At 32.8% G+C, this 24261-nt stretch overlaps 1 protein-coding gene across 4 annotated transcripts in view; it reads right to left on the bottom strand.

Annotated features, from left to right (window-relative positions):
• The window catches only part of LOC123694168 (potassium voltage-gated channel protein Shab), a 39999-nt gene extending 20296 nt beyond the window's left edge, over window positions 1-19703 (bottom strand). For all 4 annotated transcript variants that reach the window (XR_006751778.1, XM_045639504.1, XM_045639505.1 and 1 more), the window contains exon 1: window positions 19432-19703. The gene's annotated coding sequence lies outside the window, so the exon portion shown is untranslated. The remainder of the gene's footprint in view (window positions 1-19431) is intronic.
• Between the last annotated feature and the right edge of the window lie 4558 nt (window positions 19704-24261).

Raw genomic sequence — 24261 nt, 5'->3', positions numbered from 1 at the left:
TCATATATTTTCAATTTTTATAGTATGTTCTGACCAACTAATACATTCGTAAAAAAATGAAAGAAAACACGTAATGCCTATAAAAGTTGGAAAGATAGAGATATGTTAGATTCGTGAGTAATATGGTTCGGCATAACGGCATCGGTAACATAATATAAAACAATTTCAATAACTCTTCAAATCCATTATTCCGCAACGCTATCCAAAAATCATGCGACAAGGGAGAAGATCGAGGGTTTCAACCCCTTTCAGAAACCAAGAAGTGATTTGACACAACATATAGGTACCTTGTTATTTTAAACCAAATCATTATATTATTCGATAATTTGTTCTTAAAAGAATACCATTGAAACCAATAAACATCGCATTAAACGTAGCCTTTTGAAATAAATCTTGTAAGTATAATGTTTTTATTCATGATCCAACATTATTTATGTGTTTTTCAACAGCTATACAGATTGTTCAATGGCGGTACTCTATAATGCATAAAACTTTAACTACCTACATTGTTTTCACGCAGCTCTTGCAGTTCGTGTTACACTAACACAATAAAATGCCTAATCTAGTGTCTAATAAAATTTATTCAATTGTTTTAGTTATATATGTATAAAATAATGATAAGTAACACTAATTAAGAAGAATTATTCTTGTATTAGTATTGAACAAAACTTCTTTAAGTTCTGTCCATTTAAAACGCAGTTGTAGGTATAAATTAACTAAAAAAAAATATTAAAAAGTACGAATACTACTTTTTCAGTTTTTCTGTTTTAATTAATATTTAGTTGCACTTATAATAATTTTCGACTCGAAGCGACTAAACCATATTAAGTACCAATACGTTTACTTAAATAAGAAAAATTTTAAATTCTTATAATATTGAGCATTCCTAAATCTATAATATCCTATAGGTGTTAAACAGTGAATGTTACTTGTAAAACCGTCCAAAATTGCTCTACTGTGGTCAACAAACGCCCTTATAAAAATTCATGGAATCAGCTTTATGCAAATGACTGGCAAGTCTCCAGAGCATTATATAATTTGTCCCCGACAGCAGGCAGTCTCCTGCCTTACAAGTTGAACCTTCTGTCTCAGCTTATAATGTCAAAGCCACTTTACTAAAAATAAGAACGTATATTTTATGTGAGATGTTTGCCGCGAAAGTCAGGTCACACGTCTTTGTCTCTTTGATGATTAAAAAAATTTCATTACCGACTATGTAGTTTCTTATAGTTATTATGTAGGTATATTATTCATTCTTTCAGCTTTAAGAAATCTTCCATTATTTCGACATACAAAATCGATTTGAGACTGATAATATTACCTATACCTAATATATTTTACTATCTCTTTTGATCAAACTATAATCACGTAGGTACTTATTATCTGTTTTCATTGAATATTGTGATCCTCCTAATTCAAAAGTACGCATTACTGAACCCTAAGCTCTAAAATATGTTTTCGCAGTTGTTACCACTTGTTTATAAGCACTTCATCTCATTTCTATATTTATATCCATCATTCGATACGCATTTTAAGCCTCTAGTGGTCTCTCTTCGATTTATTGCTTGTGAATTTCTGATTCATTCTCATTCGAGATAAAATTATATTTAGATCGTAGTTTAGAATAATGTTTATACAGGGTGTCTCAAAAGAAAGTTTATATTTTGTGGATGAATAAAAAAAAAAGTAAGCGGTGTATTGAAAAAATGTTTATTAATTATTAAAGTGCATAATATGGGAATTTGTTTGGATTTGTTTGAATGGACTGCATTTGGACGATATAATTTTCTTAAAAATAATATCGTCCAAATGCAGTCCATTGCGTTCACAGCACTCATTTAATCGAACAGTAAAATTACAGTATTTATGACAGCTCGGCAGATAGACACAGTGATGGCTGCCATTTCGTGCTGGATATTTTCTTTTAAATGCTCTAGAGAAGTTGGTTTGTTGGCATACACTTTAGATTTAAGATACCCCCATAAGAAATTATCAAGAATAGAAATTAGCGAGGAATTATTGGCCCTTACTTTTTCGAAGACGAAAGGGGGCGTGCAGTTACAGTAAATTCAGAGCGATGGTAGACGAGTTTTTAGTGCCTGCACTGCAAAACTTTCCTGGCTATAACCAGAGAACATGGTTGCAGCAAGACGGAGCTACATCACACACATCCAATATGTCTTTACCTCGAATTCATGAAATTTTCCCGGGAAAATTGATCTCTAGGAGAGGTGATATAAATTGGCCTCCACGCACCCTGATTTAACTCCCATAGACTTTTTCTTGTGGGGGTATCTTAAATCTAAAGTGTATGCCAAAAAACCAACTTTTCTAGTGCATTTAAAAGAAGATATCCGACACGAAATGGCAGCCATCACTGTGTCTACCTGCCGAGCTGTCATAAATAATTTTAGTGTTCGATTAAATGAGTGCCGTGAACGCAATGGACTGCATTTGGACGATATTATTTTTAAGAAATAAATTCCCATATTATGCACTTTAATAATTAATAAAAAAATTTTCAATACACCGCTTACTTTTTTTTTTATTCATCCACAAAATATAAACTTTCTTTTGAGACACCCTGTATAATGTGTCTGCCATGTTCGTGAGCATGTATATTTCACAATATCCGGGTTTAAAACTGTCACAAATAAATTACCACCAACAAAAAATTGCAAAAATATGTAATTTTAATATAATCAGGTCAACCAAAAATAAAAAGGCTCACATTACATGAGGAAAATTATTAATTAAAAATGCAAATATACAATGAGGAACATGTACTATTGAAAATTAACAAACCGCGTAGCTATTTATGAAAAATACTAGCAGTCCGCCCCGGCATCGCCCGTGGTACATATTTACGTTTTCTGTACATAAGAACCATCCTCGTACTTCCAAGAATATAATAAAAAAAGAATTAACGAAATCGGTTCAGCCGTTCTCAAGTTATGCGCTTACCAACACATTTTGGGATTCATTTTTATATTATAGATTTGGATCCACGTTGGTGATTCAAGAAGGTAATGTTTTTTTTTTTCTTTAACTAAAGAATATGAGGAATATCTAATATTATAAGCTTTATTACCCACTCTACCAAATTACTAGATAGGTAGGTAGGTACTTAACTACCTACATGCCCAGAACTATAAACAGTGTTGAAACATAACTGACATTAATGAAGCTACATCTTTCTGAAAACAGTGGATAATTATGAAGTCAATAACAATAAATGTTAGAAATCCCAGTTAATAGTTGTGTTGTGGCTTCAGTAATAAATTTTCATTAACGACTCATCTGTGATACGCGCGCTAGCTGGGTAAAACATGAAACTGTATAACAACACTGATTTATAATGCAATTTTGTTATCTAAGTATTAAGACAATACAAGCTTTTTATATCACCATTTTATTTTCTTTGATTCTAAGCGAAGTGACCTTCCATTTTCCAAGGAGCATAATATGTTTATATTTTATGACGGGTAAAAGGACATAGGATTTATGGCAACTTTTTAAAAAATATGCAAAAAAAAATACAAATGTTTTAAACACAGTTTTAAGCGTGTCATTAAAATCTCAACTCTTTGATGTTGAGAATCTCAAAGTTCAATATCTTTAACAAAGAAAATGGCAATTATAAGGTCTGTTCAGAAAGTAAATGCGGAAAATACGAGAGTATCGTCGGAAGTTGTGCCGCTTGGCAGCTCGCCAGCTGCGCTGTCACAGCGTGATGTTAAACGGAAACTTTTCGCAGCATTTTACACTTCTTTTTGCCTTTTATTTCATTAGACACTGAACTTCACTTATCCAGTTTCGACTACTGGTGATAATGTCAAACCAATGGGATCTTAAGTCACTTTTAAGTACAAAATGAGTAATAAAAAGATTGTTTGATAAAAATTTAGCTCTCGGCTTTTGGAAAGAATGGTGGAACTCTGCCACTAAATAATTTCAATATCTACAACTGAAAGAGATATAGAAGCCTGACCTGGTTTCTCCTTTAGTTTCCAATTTGTCATTAAATTTGTTTCCGAAATGCTCTAAGTATATCTATTTACAACCGTTCCTGACTCTTTTGTTTATGATTTAATATCAGAAATAAAACTAATTAATACGAGAAGGTACAAATACATATTTAATCATGGAAAATTGTTAACGAACCCTGTTTACTACTTTTTAATGATCTCTTACTTACGTTCGCGAGAGATATCATAATCGAGAAAGAGGATGAGAGAGATTGCACGAAAACAATTTGTTTTAATAATTAATATCCAACTTCATGCGTGTTCCATAAATCCTTTGTTTTCAAGTATGATTGATATTCGTTTTACAGCTGAAAATAAGCTCACATAGTTTTACATTAGGTACATGTTCACTAACAACATATTTTGTAAATACAATTTCTTACACCTAACTATTGCAATATACATCTCTTTTAAATAACATCAAACGTTTCTCGTCTAGTATCCAGTTAACGCACTGAAAGTAATTACGGTTGCAACATCATACCTAGGGAGCCAAGTTTACGCTTTGCATGTTATTAATAGCTTAGGACAGGTGATGTGTGGTCACAAATATACGAGGAATGGGCAAACCCAGTCTGGGGGGTTGCCAGTCCGTCCTGCCAATTGGGTGAACATCGTCCTAATGGAACTGGGGCATCAACCTTGCTGCGTCGCTTTGTATTTCACGTAAGTGGAAACGTAAATGTGATCTTTTTATTTTCTGCAAAAATACAGAAAATATCTCAAAAAACACTTAGATATAATATATACCTAGAGACGAGATATATCTGTGTCTCATAAGACGACCCTTTTTTCTTGAGAATTCCAAAATTACATTTTTTGCTATGTAAAAAAGAGAAAGATATTTGCAAACATACATTACCTATACGTACAATGTCAGTGCCTGTCGAGGAGTAAGCTGTTTTATAAGTGGCAAAGCTTCAAGGAACGTTTTTAAGCTCAAATAGCAGAAAGATGGAACATTTATAGCCCGCTGCGTAGGCGACCTTGCTCTTCAATGTTATTTTGGTCCTCGACTATATTTTATTTATTATTTAAGCTCACCGGAATGAAAAAGATATTTGAGGTAAGGTAAAAGCACCTAATACGGAGGTATTTCGCAACATTTGAAAGTAAGTATCAAAAATAAGCATTTCTAAGTCTTTCTAAAGGTGCCAAACCACTTTATCGTTAAAAGTGGAACTTAAATTTTGTATTGCTGTTGAGTCTATGTTTATTTTCATGATATTTCTTATTTTAAAAAAATATTTAAATAGTCATGTCGATTTTCCCTAATACGGAGGTATGATTTTGGTCAGAGCCTAATACTGCGGTAGGCGGCTCCTAATACGGAGGGTCAGATATTATATACATTGAAGTTCCGTACAAATAATATTTGTTAAATAATAGGAATGTGTTAGTAAAGTAAATTGTAAGTTTTTTATTCATTAACCATTGGTTTGATTACGTTGATTCACTTTTACTGTGTTTCATTTATCCTTTTAGTTTTATCGGAAAAAAAAAACACGCATATCAAATAAGAATCCACAAAAAAGACACAAAACTTCTTATTTATTTACGCAACCCTAAATCTGATAATTTTAAGTTCTATGAAATAGGGCCGTAATAGGAGATCATATAAAACCTAATACAGAGTTACCTGGAAATATCTACCACCGTAATAGGAAAACTACTCGTGTTTTTAATAATCCTAATTCTGACCCATCAAAAATTCGATAAACAAGAGAATGTAAATGCTTAATCAAATGCTAACAGTTTTTTGGCTCAGATGTGTAAAACTCAAATCAACAGTTATACAAAATAAATGATTTGTGATACATTAAACTACACCTTCCTATTTTTACCCCTTCTAAGAAACAAACATTTTGTACTCAACCATTTTCATATTTAACTGGATTTCTAATTAAGAAAACATACCGCAGAATATGGTTTCTAATTTATCAGATTAATAATTATTCCAACTAATCTTGGAATTAATTCAATAAGTAAATAAAATGAAAGTTATAAACAATTAAACATGCCCAGTATTTTTCCTATTTCGGAGTTATGCCACCGTATTAGGATTAATCTATAAAATTTGTATCGTATTACGGCGGTATTTTATTTCTTATTTTTTGGGTAGAAAATGACTTACAAATATGAAACAAGCTATTTAAATAGTGAGTGTAATAGTAGGAAAATGCAATAAACAATACATATACAAACTTGAACGGTTTTTTAATACGAAAAACTTAGTTTATAAATATTAGTGTACTTACTTTTGTTGTTTCGCGTTTGTATGGAAACACCTCTCATGTCGATGCCGTTACACAGATTGATTGATCTTGTTGTGTTGTCTATGTGCTATACTTGCAAACGTTAGTTAAGTCATGGAGTAATAAATTTGGAATAAATAGCTTACGTTTTGGTGTACTTAAAATTTATAAAACAGGAATAAAACTCGAAAATAGAAATACCACCGTATTAGGAAGCGATTTTGACTACCGCCGTATTAGGAGCCTTTACCTTAATATCGTTTGCTCTATTTACCGTAATAACCTAATTTCTATGTCTTTTATTAAAATTTCGTCTGCTCTTCCAATTTTAGCGCTTAGGTTTGGAAACTCGATATTAAATGAAAAATGAGATTAAGAATTGATTGACTCATTTTTTATTTAATATCGCGTATAGGATAATTGATATAACTTTTTTTAGAAGTTAATTAAGGGCTGATTTTTCAATCCTTTGTTTAAAACTTATTCATCGAATAACGTATTAAACTACCGTTTTAAAAATGTAGTTATACTTTAATTGTCCGTATTTGTTTATAGGTGATATTTTAAAATGTTCGTGTAGGTAATAATACTTTATTGGACGGATAAATTTTAACCAAGGGTTTACCAAAAATTACATTTATTATTTTGTTAAATTTTCCGTTTAAATGTGCTTTATAATGATTACGGACAAGGAATGTTCGTTAACGGCACACGACAAAAAATATGCAGCAAATAAAATTATTAAATAATACCACATTATCATGTTTCTTCACGACTTCTCCGTGGGTATTTCATGCATTTTCAAAATATTACAGATCATATTAGTCTAAGATCCGGCTGCAGGATTAGTGCGCTCATCGGTTTTTTGCTGAAAACCGAATTTTTATGTATATTTATAATTAGGAGAATATATATCGACTAGGTTGCCAGTCAAAATTTGGCCGCAAGCATGTTTAATTAAAATTTTTCTAATCGATTTTTGGGAAAAAAATTCGTTCACTTGTTTTTTTGAATAAAATGTAGTCTACATCACGGCAAATGATATAAAGATTCAAAAAAATCACGGTTGCCGCTTTTCACCTGGCCGCAACATCTTGGCAGCCTGGTGCAGACAGGTATGATTTCGATTCATTTTTACGTTCATAACGTACATTTATGAATCATATATCAAATTAAAGCTAATTTTTTTCTATTTATTATCATATATGGTTGCCTAATTAAATCCGGCCGCAAATAAGGGTTGCCGGCTGTTAAAAATTATATATATTTACGCCTATTAGTACACCGACGCATTCTTTTTATGTATATTTATAATTAGGAGAATATATATCGACTAGGTCGCCAGTCAAAATTTGGCCGCAAGCATGTTTAATTAAAATTTTTCTAATCGATTTTTGGGAAAAAAATTCGTTCACTTGTTTTTTGAATAAAATGTAGTCTACATCACGGCAAATGATATAAAGATTCTAAAAAATCACGGTTGCCGCTTTTCACCTGGCCGCAACATCTTGGCAGCCTGGTGCAAACAGGTATAATTTCGATTCATTTTTACGTTCATAACGTACATTTATGAATCATATATCAAATTAAAGCTAATTTTTTTCTATTTATTATCATATATGGTTGCCTAATTAAATCCGGCCGCAAATAAGGGTTGCCGGCTGTTAAAGATGTTGAATATTTAAGGTTGAGTGAAAGAAAATATGTCGTCCTTTTCAAAATGACAAATTTAAAAAGTAATATTGATTTAATATAATTAACAGCCGATCCTCTCTTTTTCTCGTTGTTTCGCTGCCGCACGCGAATGCGTCGGTGTACTAATAGGCGTAAATATTTATAATTTTTAACAGCCGGCAACCCTTATTTGCGGCCGGATTTAATTAGGCAACCATATATGATAATAAATAGAAAAAAATTAGCTTTAATTTGATATATGATTCATAAATGTACGTTATGAACGTAAAAATTAATCGAAATCATACCTGTTTGCACCAGGCTGCCAAGATGTTGCGGCCAGGTGAAAAGCGGCAACCGTGATTTTTTTGAATCTTTATATCATTTGCCGTGATGTAGACTACATTTTATTCAAAAAACAAGTGAACGAATTTTTTTCCCAAAAATCGATTAGAAAAATTTTAATTAAACATGCTTGCGGCCAAATTTTGACTGGCAACCTAGTCGATATATATTCTCCTAATTATAAATATACATAAAAATTCGGTTTTCAGCAAAAAACCGATGAACGCACTAATCCTGCAGCCGGATCTCGTACTATATGAATTAAAATCCATTTTTAGTCTTGGAAACAACAAAACCTGAAAAAGAAGAAGTCGTCCAAACTATGTTGGTAAAAATAAAACTAATTATTATTAACAGACAGGCACTTACGTGACTTCGTTAAGAGGAAAAAGTAGGATGAAAGCTTGAGACCTTTAGAACTAGGTCACGGCTGGGTAAAATACGATAAATGAGAAACGAGATTCGATATGCCGTCCCCGGGATGTTAGCAGACACAAAGTCTATGCCGCATTCATCAATCTATGTCGCCGGTGTTGCATCATTGCATCTTCCCAGATATTGGAACCGATATCATATGGCACGATCCAAATTTTTAAAAGTAGGTACGCCCATGAAATTTTATCAGATGCCAAAAGTGCCTAACTTGCGGCAACAGATTTATGTCCATATATATTTTTGGCTCAGAATGTACCGACTCAATTTTCTTGCCGATTTAAGCATAGTAAATTTGAAAAATATGTGCGTTTAAAATTTAAATATTCAACTTAGTGTCGATTTGAAATAGCATACATAGGTGTAGGATCGTTCTTTATGAGTTATATGGTATGAAGCAATATAATAAAGACCCATCTTTTCTTAGTTATGTTAGAAATTACTCAAAAACTTTTAAAATTGTTTGTTTTACTGCGAAGCGATTGTATATCAGAGATAAAATACGCGAATCGGATAATAAAGTTAAAACAGTTTGGTCTATTATTAATGGTGAAATGGGTAAAAGCAAATCAAGTAATACTATAAAACTTGTAAATAATGACAGGGTTATTGACAAAAGTACTGATGTTGCTCTTGCTTTTGAAGAATTCTTCAGTAGTGTCCCTGTTACTATTACTAATAGTTTAAATTCGTCTTCAGCACTTGCAGAAACCTTTTTGAGGGACCATGTTGCGGGGTGCAGTACATTATTTGAATTACGACACGTAACTGCTAGTGATATTGTTACTGCCTTTAAGACGCTTAATCTAAAAAATACTTGTGATCTTTGGGGAATGTCCGTAAATTTAGTTAATAATATCATAGAAAATATTGCGAAAAATTTAGCTTTTATATTTAATAAGTGTTGTGACTATGGTACATTTCCTAATTTACTAAAGCTTAGTAAAGTTATACCTCTATTTAAGAAGGGCGATCAAGAAGACTGTAACAATTATAGACCTATCTCTATTTTACCAACATTAAGTAAGGTATTCGAGAAGTTAATATTAAACCAACTGAGTAGTCATTTTGCATCTAATGATTTACTGCACACCAAACAGTTTGGTTTCACAAAGGGGCGCTCAACCACAGATGCTGGGGTTGCACTTCTAACACATATATATAAAGCATGGGAAAACTCAAAAAATGCTCTGGGGATATTTTGTGACCTCTCCAAGGCATTTGACTGCGTTGAACATTGTACTTTGTTACGTAAACTTAATCACTATGGAATTAAAGGAAAAGCACAGAACCTCATAGCGTCATACCTGCATGATAGGATACAGACTGTAGTTGTTAATGGAGAACGTTCTAGCGGTGCGTCAATTAACATTGGTGTTCCACAGGGGTCAATTTTAGGTCCCTTCTTGTTCTTGGTATATATCAATGATCTTCCCTATTATTTGCAGGATAGGTGTGAAATAGTTCTGTTTGCAGATGATACCTCATTAATTTTTAATGTGGATAGGCATGACCCAAATGTTGACGAAGTGAACAGTGCTCTTTTACACATATCTGAATGGTTTAATGCCAATAATTTATTATTAAATGCCAAAAAAACCACTTGTGTTGAATTTCTACTTCCTAACGTAAAAAAGTTGAACAGAGATATTACCTTGAACGGGGAGGTATTGCATCCTACTGAGTCTACTGTATTTCTAGGGTTAACATTGGACGAGAAACTACAGTGGGGAGCCCATGTCAACACCGCTGCAGGTAAGCTCAGTTCAGCTGCATATGCAGTCCGAAAAATAAGGCAACTCACCGATGAAGATACGGCTAGACTGGTTTATTTCAGCTACTTTCATAGCATTATGTCCTATGGAATTCTACTGTGGGGCAGGGCTGCAGATATAGAAACTATATTTATCTTACAGAAAAGAGCCATTCGCTCTATATATAATTTACGTGCTCGGGATTCACTAAGAGATCATTTTAAGAATACTGGTATCCTTACTGTACCATCACAGTATATATTTAACTAGCGGTCCGCCCCGGCTTCGCCCGTGGTACATATTAACGTTTTCTCTACATAAGAACCATCCTCGTACTTCAAGGAATATAATAAAAAAAGAATTATCGAAATCGGTTCAGCCGTTCTCGAGTTATGGAATTACAACGAAAAGTGGCATTGATTTTTATATATTAGATAATATTTTGCATGTACACAAAAGCTCCGACTTACACACAAGAGTAGGAGATAGACACGATTATGGCACAAGGAACAGGAATAGAATTGAAATGCCATTTTTCCGATTAGCTAAAGTTAAAAATTCATTTATGGGTCAAGGTATACGCTTTTACAATAGAATTCCTCACAATATTAAAGAGTTTAGTAGTTCTAAATTTAAAACTTATATAAAAAATGTATTAGTTCAGAGAGCGTACTACAGTATTCAGGAATATATGGACGATAAAAACCCATGGAGGGTTGTCGCGTAAAAACCACAAGACAGTTCATTGGCATATTATGTAGTTAGATATAAGTTTCATATATTGTAATATTTACATGATTTTAAAAGAGCAACTATGGAGTTTCTTGCCGATTCTTCTCCATAGATCACTGCTTTCCGAATCGGTGGTAAATGTTAAAATAATTATGTAATGACGATTCGAAAGTGCTACTAAATAGTAGTCTAATTGAATAAATGAATGTTTGAGTTTGAGTTTGAGTTTGAAAATAAAAATGTTTTATTTAAAAAGACACTATCGGTCTTCTATCTATACATATAATAAATCTGTAGAAGGGTCAATTCTGTACATTGAAAATATTGAAAAAATAAATAGCAGGGGGTGTTACTGGATCGATACCAAACCCAAATATGTGATTAAAAAAATTTTTGTCTGTCTGTCTGTCTGTCTGTCTGTCTGTCTGTCTGTCTGTATGTGAAGGCATCACGTGAAAACTAGCGGTTCGATTTCGATGAAATTTGGTATAATTATACCTTATTATCCTGGGCGTAAAATAGGATACTTTTTATCCTGGAAAAATACGTAGAAAAAAATTAATCTTAATTTTTCAGTTTTATCCATAGACGTTGTTCCGTAGAACCGCGAACACACGTTGCGTATTATTATAGGCCTAGCCGTATTTGGGAATTGGGTCCAATAGATATTTATAAGATGTTATTGACAGAGGTACTCAAAATGGAGAAATAACCATCCACGCGAAGACCGACATCCGCGCGGACGGAGTCGCGGGCGGAAGCTAGTACATATAATAAATCTGTAGAAGGGTCAATTCTTTACATTGAAAATATTGAAAAAATAAATAGCAGGGGGTGTTACTGGATCGATACCAAACCCAAATATGTGATTAAAAAAATTTTTGTCTGTCTGTCTGTCTGTATGTGAAGGCATCACGTGAAAACTAGCGGTTCGATTTCGATGAAACTTGGTATAATTATACCTTATTATCCTAGGCGTAAAATAGGATACTTTTTTCCTGGAAAAATACGTAGAAAAAAATTAATCTTAATTTTTCAGTTTTATCCATAGACGTTGTTCCGTAGAACCGCGAACACACGTTGCGTATTATTATAGGCCTAGCCGTATTTGGGAATTGGGTCCAATAGATATTTATAAGATGTTATTGACAGAGGTACTCAAAATGGAGAAATAACCATCCACGCGAAGACCGACATCCGCGCGGACGGAGTCGCGGGCGGAAGCTAGTTTTAAATAAATCATTTTTTAGTATTTTATAATGGACAACAATTACTATTAAATACGTAAGTACTTGACAATTACGAAAAAAGGAAAAAGAAAAACATTTATATGGACCCTGCGAGACACCAATAGAAAAAAAATAGATAATAATATTATGTGTAGTTGCGTGCGTTATAGTGAAAATAAAAAGGGATGCCACTCAAGAGATCTGATAAATAATGCCTCAGCGCTAATTTTCAGTGGCAGTGGTTACACCATCAGTATTAGTCTTTTGTAATTTTTATATACAAGCTCATAAAAGTAATCGTAAATATTTGATTCTTAGCTACCTTTCAGTGAATAACGTAAAGTAATTTTTATTTATTATCATATTTCCCAAAGCTATATTATCCTATCGTTTTAGTATCAATATGTGTAGAGTTGTGATTGTTATGCTATCTCATTTAATATGCTGATAAGCAGACGAGGTAAGCTAATGTCTACTTAACATAACTTGTAACTACAGCAAACGTTTAACATTATCGATAATCTCCAAGTGCACAATATAAACATCATCTAGGTACGTCATTACACGATAACGGATAAAACAACATAATCGCCATATTGAGGGGAAATTGTATATCGTAGCTCACATTTTATTTACAAAATAAAAATAAAGAATAAACACCTTATATATACCATCCTACCACCCACACCACCATCAATACCTTCAAAACAAGATTTCAAATGGTAACTGTTTTATACAACGTCAAGTTCTAGTAAAATTTAGAGCTAAGATCACAAGTATGATTTAAAGTATATTATATTAAAATATAATTAATTTATTATTGATAATTGCCAAGGATTGATAAGATTAAAATAGATAAAGGATAAATACTAAAAAAGATTGTCTACGTGGCACGTTACCGTTTTAACGCACGGTTTATATTCGTAGCGAACCTGAGAAATGTTATGAAATGTTTTGATAACTGAAAATAGATGCTTATGTTGCGATTACCGTAATAAAAAGCGTGCTTATGAATGTAAATATTGATGAATACATGAGGAAACGGGAAAAAAATTAATAACCCTTTTATTTATAAACCATTAAGATGATGAAACCTTCTGTACTCGAATGATTAAAAATCTAACCTTGATATAATGCGTAGAGTAAACAATTTGGAGTTGGCACGCCGTCTCCTTGTGGAATGCTAACGAGAATGGCCCATTCCACGCTCGTATCGACGCTTATTCGGCCGTTTGATGAAGCTATTTACAGTTGTAATTAAACACGATACAGCTACTCTGAGGTGATTTTAATAATTGAAGCAGAAACAATTTCAACGATACCTAAGCGAAATATTTCATATTTCATTATACTTTGGTGAAATTAGGTACGCCTTTAATTAGACATAGCTATATAAGATAATCTAATCTAGATATAAGTGTATAATTTAAGGATACCATATCTTGATAATTCTCAATGTATATCTGTAAGTATCTATCAATAACTCAATAATATTTATAGCAATTCATGAGTAAAACTGAAACTGCATATAGATACATATTCATCAAAACCATTAATTAGGATGGTTATATCCGAAAGAAGCATACGATGTTTTGTAAAAGAATCGCAACAAATATGAACTCGATGCTCCTTCCTTTCCTATGGCCATACTTTTGAATAAGAAGTTAAGCGACCGTTAAAAGGATGTTTTGCTTGCTGATGATAAATCTCCAATGCTCTAGACAAGCAAAACGTATTTCTGTAGAGTATATTTGTTTATTGTAGATTGTAGAGCCGGGGATGTTTGTAATGTGGTGTGCGTGTCCATGACTCCGGCAATACAGGAAATCCTGGAGTAAGTTATGTGTATACATTTATTTAAACGATACTGCAATCTGTTAAAAACCCGCGATATGATTTTATTTTTAATTAATCAGAGATGGCGTGCCTAATTTTATTGAACTTGGATAAAAATTTTAATGAGGTATGAATTGTACAAAAGTTTACAGCTACAAATGCTCCAAATTAAATGAACTTTATTCATAAAATATGTATATAGACAATCTCTAATCACCTTTATCATAGTTAGATCAAGTAATTTCTTATCAAATAAATTTACACAATTTACGAGATTAATATCATCTTAAAATATCATTTTTTGCATTATTCGCAAATAAAAAACAAAAATTAAAGAATACTGGCTTATGTAGTCGCAATTGACATCAAAATACATTTTCTAAGTTGTTTTAATTTTTGTACATCGTTAAAGTCGATAATATGCATACTTAATTTATATAATGTTATGATAATAATAGTTCATAAGGTTATAATTCTATGGACGCATTTAAAAAAACTATTTTATAATTTTTAAACATTCTTGGAAACGCTCTACTTCCGGTACAAAATAGAGCTTTTAGTATTTCCGGGTATTTTAAATCGTTTTCATACAAATATGCCAATCAGTTGGATTTATAACTGACAGAGTCATGTGAAAATCAAATATTTTTTGTAAACGAAAATTCTGCTGTTATCTCAACACGAAATTCCACAATGAACATTAAATTAGATTTGCTAAACATTACAAATTAGTTTCTCTTTTCCTGTTACTGTTACTATCTTAGAACTAAATTTAATTTAATTTGATTCTAAACTACATTTCTAATACATATATTAATTACTAGCATTCCACCCACGGATTCGCCCGCGCAGTCAAAGAAAAACCCGCATAGCATAGTTTTTGTTCCCGTGGGATTTCCGGGATAATACCTATCCAATGTCCTTTCTCGGGTATCAAAATATCTCTATACCAAATTTCATGCAAATTTGTTCAGTAGTTAAGGCGTGATTGAGTAACAGACAGACAGACAGAGTTACTTTCGCATTTATATTAGTATGGATTATGTAGGTATGTTTTAAAAAAGCGACAATATTTACGACAACGTTACGACAATATTTATAAAATAAATGACACGAACTGAAGTGCTACCGAGAAGAAAAAGCAACTAGGTACCTAGTTAGTTTTCTGCACAAATTAGATTGTATCATGCTCCGAGGACCAAAGTTTTTATATAATCCTGAAATCCTATCACAACTTTCTTAGAAAAACATACTTAATAGATATTAGAAAATATAGCATGTTTTTCTAAGAAAGTAATATCGATTTAATACCTATCACTCAGCATTTTATCTCATTACTTTTTGATTATTTAACACAGATTATGACGTATTCGACTCATGAATCAATTCACATGCTCTGAGAAAATTTTATGACGGTATTCGAACTCATTGTTAGATAACAAAGTACGTTTAAGAATAATATACATCCACGTTTAGTGTAAACATGGTGTTAGGTGAGGGCAGCGATGAAAGGTTAATGTTCTTCATATACACTGTGTATGACCCAATTATATCATCATTTCCCTTTACGATTTATAACGAATATTTCAATAAAACCGCGGAAGTATTTTTTGAACTCAATATGTATATTTAATTGAATGATTTGGTCTAAACTGTATGCTTTTTTTGCGTTTTATAATCTGAGATGTTTTATTGGTACTTGTTGTGAGTAAATCCCTTCAAATGATTGAACTACACCACCTTCCGGGTCGTGTAAGAGAGATCGCTTATGGCGATCTTAAAAGATCGCCGTTATAATAAATGTATTAATAAATTCAAGGTTTGTACGATATTGTGATATTATGAAGCCTCGAAAGATGTTCAGTTTTTATTTCATTAAAATATGAAGAATTTATTAAATTTATTAGAAGACTTATCTAGCATTCTTGCAGTTTAAGAATACGCCAAGTCGAGTAGGTACCTAACCTAAGCTAAGGTATCTATACTGATTCATTCCAGTTAATTTCATGTTGCAAGGTTCTAAAAGGCAGTATTCTAGGCTGGCATATCAAGATCACCTGTTACCTGCCTGTTGCGAGCTCGGCGGCGCGCCCTGCAAGCTAAAGCTCCCTTTGTTGTAACCGCGCGATCAATATCCGCTCTGCTAACAACTTCACCACGTCAACGTGATACCATATATTATTAATTGTTAACTGATAATCACTTTATTAGCCATTATTCATAAATTTTGCGTGCGACGCGGAAACATAGTAAGATTTATAGCTGGCCAAATTGAGTAGATTGTGAAATTAAAAGCTAGCACTGAATATAGGCAACGTGTTTAATGTTTTTATGACTATTTATGAAGAAGTTTTCTGACTTTTTAGTAATATGTGCCAGTGCAGTTTATACTTTATAAAGCACAATCTGGCATAAACTTAAGTTATCGAAATCGAATAATGACTGCATTTAATTAACTACCCTAATGATAATATTTGAATTAATGCACAACTAACAGTTTTCGTACTTAAAAAGCTTTTATGTTATATTACCCAGAGTATAATTAATATTGAAATAGAGTGTGTTTATGATTAAAATCTTTTATTTTGACAGTCACGATATACTAACGAACCACCTTCACAAAGAAAATAAAAACGACACGAATTGGCTTCAACCCTTTTAGTCCTATTTTTTATAATACCACGGAAACCTTTACAACTGCCGGGTCATGGCTACTGATAGTTGGATGCTATCCAGGTCTACTTTTCACTTGAATGAATTTAGTACACCTTTCGTGCTTTAACATTTTATTTCATTTATAACTAACTAGTTACGTTTTTATTCTACTTACTAACAAATCCTAATATAATTCTAAATTACTAAAGTTCTATGAAATGTTTCTCTGTAAATATGTCTCTATTTTATAATTTTTGTATTTACATGATAATGAAGAACAGCAATGTAGCAAAATATTACTGTTATAACAAATATGTAACACAACTATTTTATGTTACAGAAATTAACGAATGTAAAAGTTCATTCGATCGATACATTCAACGGTCTACCTTTGACACGAGTATAGACCGTGTCTTAGGTACACGGGATCAATAATATATGTAGATAGAGTTCTCGTAACAGCAATAGACCCACTTCGTATTGCAGCACGCCAGACATACCTACGTACCTACTTTTGTTCCCTTACATTAGTTTTGCTCTAGAAATCTAGATCCAGAGTCGAAATACTATAGCGATATCTACCTATCGGTAGTTATCTATATTTATATATTTTTTCTTCCAAATTTATTTCCTTACTGTATTTGTAATCGATGGTATTTATATTGCGATATATAAGAATTTTTCAAAAATGTTTCTTGTTTGAACAGAATCAAACCAATTGAATATTAACACGTTGTATTCACTTTTTTTACTTTATAAATTTAACTAGCTTACCGCCCGCGGCTTCGCCCGCTTTTTCTAAAACCTAATAAATTATATACTAAAACCTTTCCCTTGAATCACTCTATCTATAAAAAAACCGCATCAAAATCCGTTGCGTAGTTTTAAAGATTTAAGCATACAAAGGGACATAGCGACAGAGAAAGCGACTTTGTTTTATACTACCTATGTAGTGATTTAATTTTTGTTCAGTTCGTGTTTAGATTTCAGTTAAGTTTCTTAGGGTTAATTAAAGATATTTTTTTAGGTAAATAATGTTATTTCATATAGTATGTACCCATTTCCCTAGAAAAACATTAAGCTCAGGATTATCATCAGATCTAGGCTAATTTCTGTATTGCCGCTTTTAATAAAGGCACGCATATCTTCTGCAATATAATATATCTTCTGTAATAATACGCATATGTTCAGCAGAATTTGGGTCTTGTATAAGATGTAACTATTTAATTATATGTACATATTAAACTTATAAATATATTTATTATCATATCGCATGTATAGGGACAATTTAATCTCCAAATGAATTAAGTTAATCGTTGATTCTTACGTTGTGTCCTCCTTTAATATACCTATGCATTGTTATAGATATCTCATCATCATACCTATATGGCAGAGTATATAAATCTAGGTATATAATATTATAACGTTTCTGGTTTTTTTTTAAAGCAATTAAATATTCTGTATTTGTTGAACTCTCCACTCAATGATAACTATTGAATGTGGAACAATGTTTTCAAACTTAAACTGCACGATCACTTAATACGTTCTCAAAGCTGCTAAAGTGCCATAGATCTACAAAGACAAAGAAAGCACTCATCACAGCATGCATGGGATCCTCTTATATTCAACTCGAGTGTAACGCGGCTTTTCTTCTTCAATCTCAGAAGTATTTGTTTACTTATTTTTTAATAAATTAATACGTATTATACGTATATCTACGTAATTTATGATATTTTAATTTAGGTATATTTTTTATGAAATGTACCTATTTAAAGAAACGAACGTATGAAAGTGTAGAGATGTAAGAATGTTTGTAAATCAATTTCTAAATGATGAAATATGACAATCTTATATATATATAAAAATGAATCGCAAAATGTGTTGGTGTGTTGTTGTTGTAAATGAAGCGCATAACTCGAGAACGGCCGATTTCGATAATTCTTTTTTTATTATATTTCTTGAAGTACGAGGATGAATCTTATGTAGAGAAAACGTAAACATGTACAACGGGCGAAGCCGGGGCGGACCGCTAGTTTAAAAAATAAAACAGACTATTATGTAATTAATCAAATTCGTTTGGACTTTGCTGTGCAAAATGTACAAATAGGTATATAATCACAAAAATATGGCTCCCGGCTCATTGATATAAAAAAGAATGTCGTCAGGTGGCTAAGTATTATTTTTGTCATGTAATGTCATTGTAGCGCACCGTTTGTATTTTAAATAGTTTGTAAAAGTTAAATTAGCTGAACATACCATACCTATTGCCAAACCCCGAGATTTCATGTGTCGTTCCAACGAAAATAGGTCACTGACTGTCATGCACTCACACAAATCGATGCAATAGCACCGGTACTGCGTTTAGTTTATCTCGATTTAAGCTCTAACTGTTGCCACTAATTGCCTTCCTTTATCTTTTCTTATCAGTGCAATACTGCGCTAATCCGAAACATATTTGCCGAAAACTGTTATGAATGAAAATTATGTTTACCTCCCCGTGTGACCTTGAAGATGAGGGTAAAACGAGGAGGTGATGCCTGCTATCGATTTTGGAGACACGTGCACCACGGCGATCAGATGACCAAAAAGTCCCAGGAGTCCAGAAGTAAATCACTGTTTTACTGACACTCACACATGAATTTGAACCGACTTGCCGCGTCAAAGGGTTAAGAGCCAGCGACGGCTTTCGAATTTTGGCCGCGATGTTTAAAGGGTTACGGGTAATGTGACGGCGAGGCGCGCACGGCCACTGACTGGCAGAGAGCTTGCCGACTGCGCGGCTATTTGCGCCCGCTTGCCGCCCGCCCCGCACGCAACCGCCCAGAGCTTTCTCTGCGCAACGCAACAAAACAATCCCTGCGATTGAGAGCTTTCACATTGCAATGCATGACAGTTACAGTATATTAAACATGATTTACATATTTTTATAAATTAGTATTACTTAATTAATAATCATAAGATAAATATACCGGCTCTATACCTTTAATACAAGTGACATTTGAAAATCAGAATTTTAAGAGATAATTCTAGCCGCTTGTTCAAGCTCTGTCCGGGCTGAGCGGGGTTGAAACAAAAAAAAATGTATGGCAGTGAGGATAACACTGTAGCTTAAGACGAAGAGATTAAAAAGAGCTCTATATACATATCGTCTTCCGAGGCTCGGGGAATATGACAGTTGCCGAACAGTGACGAATTTTTCTATGCGTATTAGGTATCAGTTTGGGAGTACTGTAATAAACTTACACATGTACAAACAAACCTCATAATGATAATTACTTAGATAATTAATTAATTTATTAATTACCTAGATAATTCTGCATCTATAAATGCTTTAAAATTATTTTTAACTTGTTAGTGAGCCTCTCCTAAATCCACTCAACTTGTGAGTGCCTTCAAATTCCCTAACCGTGGATATATCGCATAATCCACTTCTATCCTATCTCACCTACAATTTTTAACCATAAACATTAACCGAAAGACATTTCGGTATAATTTTAAGTAGGTATGTTATTTGTAAAACCCAGTACAGTGCCTTTGGGCTTTGATCGTGCAAGGGATACTTTTAAGCTGCAATTTTTAGCACGTCCCGTACCTACTCGTAAGCTATATCAAGTTTTATAATTCATAAGTCAAGTAGTTCTATAAATGATAATATTATGATATTATAGATACCTTCTCTTAAATGTAGGTATTTATTACTAGTGGTCCGCCCCGGCTTCGCCCGAGCTACATGTTTATGTTTTTTTTTTCATGAGAACCATCCTCGTACTTCAAGGATTATAATATTTAAAAAAGAATTATCGAAATCGGTCCACCCGTTCACGCGTGATGCCGTGACCAATTAAAACGAGTTTCATTTTTAACACGCTTTTATATAAATATTATTTTATTTATTAGAAACCTGTATGTTTGTATGTCTACTCGATTTTGACCCACTTTAAACAGACGAATTTCATTCAAATTTTATAGGTACGGTTATCAAGGACAGGTAACAATACAATAATTTCATGAACTTATCTTATTATCCATAAAAGGATGGCCAGGATTAAATATTTCCTTACGTAAACCATCCGACTTCTTAACACACGATGTCAACACACTTTGTAATTCAAAATTTGTACACTTATCAATTAATTATTAGTGACTTTACAAAAATAAGTGTTTAAAAAAGGTAATCATGCACAGCTTGTCGCACGCCTGAGTCCTGACGTAGGGCGCCGCGCCGTTCGTATCACGACAGAAAATCATTTAATATGAAAGATGAAAAAATAAAAAATAATCTATATGAAATACTCAAGCTAATTACGTATTTAAAATGATAATAATATTTAGTAGGTACTTACCGTACCTATTTCAGCTTTCCAATTACTGTTTTGTAATTACCAAATTTATTGTTTAAAGTATGTTCTCTTTAGAGATATACATGTGCGGACTTTTCTGGAAACCTATATAAGTATAATACAAAATTTCAACATATGTACATTATAATTCGATATATCTCAAAGTTTAGAAAGCATTTTATTCGACAGCTCCCGTACGACTATTTTTTTTTCCAACTTCTCCAACATAATTAGGTATATCCTTATATTTTAGGTAATTTGTACAAAATATTAATACATGATATACTCATATAAATAAACTGAATTAAAATTCGTTCAGAGCTAGCGCGCAAGAGCAACTTTTGTCTCCGCAACTATTTTGTCTCTCCCATCAACTGTGTTGCGTCAACGTGCGCGCACTTTTCCCACCCATGGGCTAGTATGAAAGTGCGCGCACGTAGCGACGCAACTCCCCATACAAATTGATGGGAGAGACAAAATAGTTGCGGAGACAAAGTTGCTCGTGCGCGCTGGCTCTTACGTGCTAGCTCAGCACTATGCATAAACAATATACATATAGGCAGGTCGCGCTTTTGTTTTTATATCGTATGTACAAACTATTATAACCAATTATTAATGATATGAGTGCATTTACATTAATCAGCATTCATCTAACTAAAAAATGAAAAATAAATATAGGTACTTTGAAAAACTATAAAACACGCTTTCAAGAAAGATAGGTACAACTAAAAAGTAAAAAATAATAAGAAAAGAAAAAAGCGTGGGGCGCTTTTCATGAGCTGATTGTAGGTATAATAGATATAAGATAGGTATCTTCATTCTACATGACACACCACGATTTTTTCACAAATATACTTAGGTACCTATACTATGTATTGGTATTGCTTAATTCTATATCTCCCGCAGGCCGCAGCTACCTTATTATCCATTTATTACGCCACAACAGCTATATACAGAAGATGTTCGTAAAATGTATTATGTAGGTTCAATGTCAAACATGTTGTGCTTCTTAAAACTCAGAATACCTACAATTTCTTTGCTATCGGAAAAAGTGGAAAATAAGTAAGAAATTCTAATAATTTACCAAACTTCTTTATGAAAACGTACACATTCATTAAATAATCTATTTAACCAGACTGGTTTCTGTAATGTAGGAATGTAGTAATATGTTTCCGTTGAGAACCGTTACCGTTGACCGTTACGTCAAAATCCGCTCCGTAGTATTTTTACATTTAAAAATAAAATACTGATAAAACTCAAGTAAAATATAGTCTAAATTCTTAAGTCAGATACAATAAATAAGTGTAAGTGTTATCCAAGTGAAACAAATTCCAGTACTTAATAAAATAAATGACCGAACAAATAGTCAGTCACTCAAATTCAAGAAAAGTGATTTGAACTAAAAAGAATTCAACAAAAAACAATTATTGTGTAAATGGATTTTACCTCACTGCTCACAATAAGTGCCGTAAGTTACCTATAATACTGCAAAAATTCCATATAGTAAGACAAATAGGTAAGACTTACTTTAACCGTACAAGCAACAACTCCAAATTCAAACTACAATTTTCAAGGTTAAATGAATAACAAATAACTAGTGGAATTGACGAAAATGCAAATTTTCAACATAGAAAATAAATTCTAGAGGAAAAAATATATAAATTAAATCTTGTCCCTGAGACCGTTATTACTACCTACATGACATGAGAGACATCTAGATACCTACTAAAACAGCTGGTATATATTTATAAGGGTTATCACTACTAAATACTGATGAACGAGTCAGGAAATGAAATCTATCTAAATCTAAATATTGATGAAGAATTCGTAACTCTGCGGAAATATAAATCCCAAACACTGAATACATCCTTAAACTCTTCATTCAGGTCCTTGCATTCCACTATTTCACCAAAAAGCCTACCTGACTTATCAACTGTAATAAATGACAGAGAAGAACTTAAAGAAGAAATCCGAAAATTAAGTTATCAACTACAAGCTGCACATAATGAAATTGACGAGTTAAACTTAGAAATAAACTCCCAAAAAAAACTTACCTCATCACAACAAATCACAATATCACAATAGGTATAAATCTATCTGCACAACGCCCACCATGTTAAAAACTTCAAGTGTTAGAAAACGGCGTAAATACTTAAATGAATCTACTCTTGATGAGCAACTTAGTAATAGCTGTACAGACTTGAATTTAAACTATAAACAAAACAAGGATTACATACTACATAGCCTCGCTTGAAAAAATATCACTACCCTCAACATCGAATCATAAAACATCTAAGAAAAACGCATGCTCCTCGTCACTAGATGGCCAACAAGAAAAATCGACAAATTCAAAGTGTCCAATATTTATTAGTCACAAAATCATATTATACCTAATGAAGCACCCTATGCAACACAAGATGGCGCGGAAGCAAACTCTTCCACATCAGTACTCTCGCTAGATGGCGCTGAATTAAAAAATAATACAGATAATAAACGCATTATTTGAGCTATGTTATGCAAGAATGTGTCAAGTGTTTACAGTTTTTTGTTGTAGATATCTGCGCTTGACTGATACATTTGAGTTTCAAATCTATGGGCGTATTCAGAAAGAAAGCTTGAAACTTATAAGCGCTTATAAGCGCTTATCGGCGCTTGTCAGCGCTGGTAACCTGCGCAGGAAAATATATGAACATGCGCCTATAAGCGCTGATCGGCCACATCGGCGCCGACAAGTTCCGACAAGCTTCAACAATGCTGGTGGCTGCCATATAAAATTTGTTTTGGTCTGCTTCAACCTGCTTCCTTTGTGTAGAACGAACCAGCATTGACAAGCGCCGATAAGCGCTAACAAGTTTCAAGCTTTCTTTCTGAATACGCCCTTTGAGATGTAAAACTATCCACAACGTGACATTGGCAAAATTGTGGCAACGCAGCACTGCCATTCATAAAATAAAATTGAATTGAATTGAAGTTTACAGCTA

This window comes from Colias croceus, chromosome 9, assembly GCF_905220415.1.
Source record: "Colias croceus chromosome 9, ilColCroc2.1".
In the NCBI taxonomy this organism is placed as follows: domain Eukaryota; kingdom Metazoa; phylum Arthropoda; class Insecta; order Lepidoptera; family Pieridae; genus Colias; species Colias croceus.
This window is presented reverse-complemented; position numbering and strand designations above follow the sequence as displayed.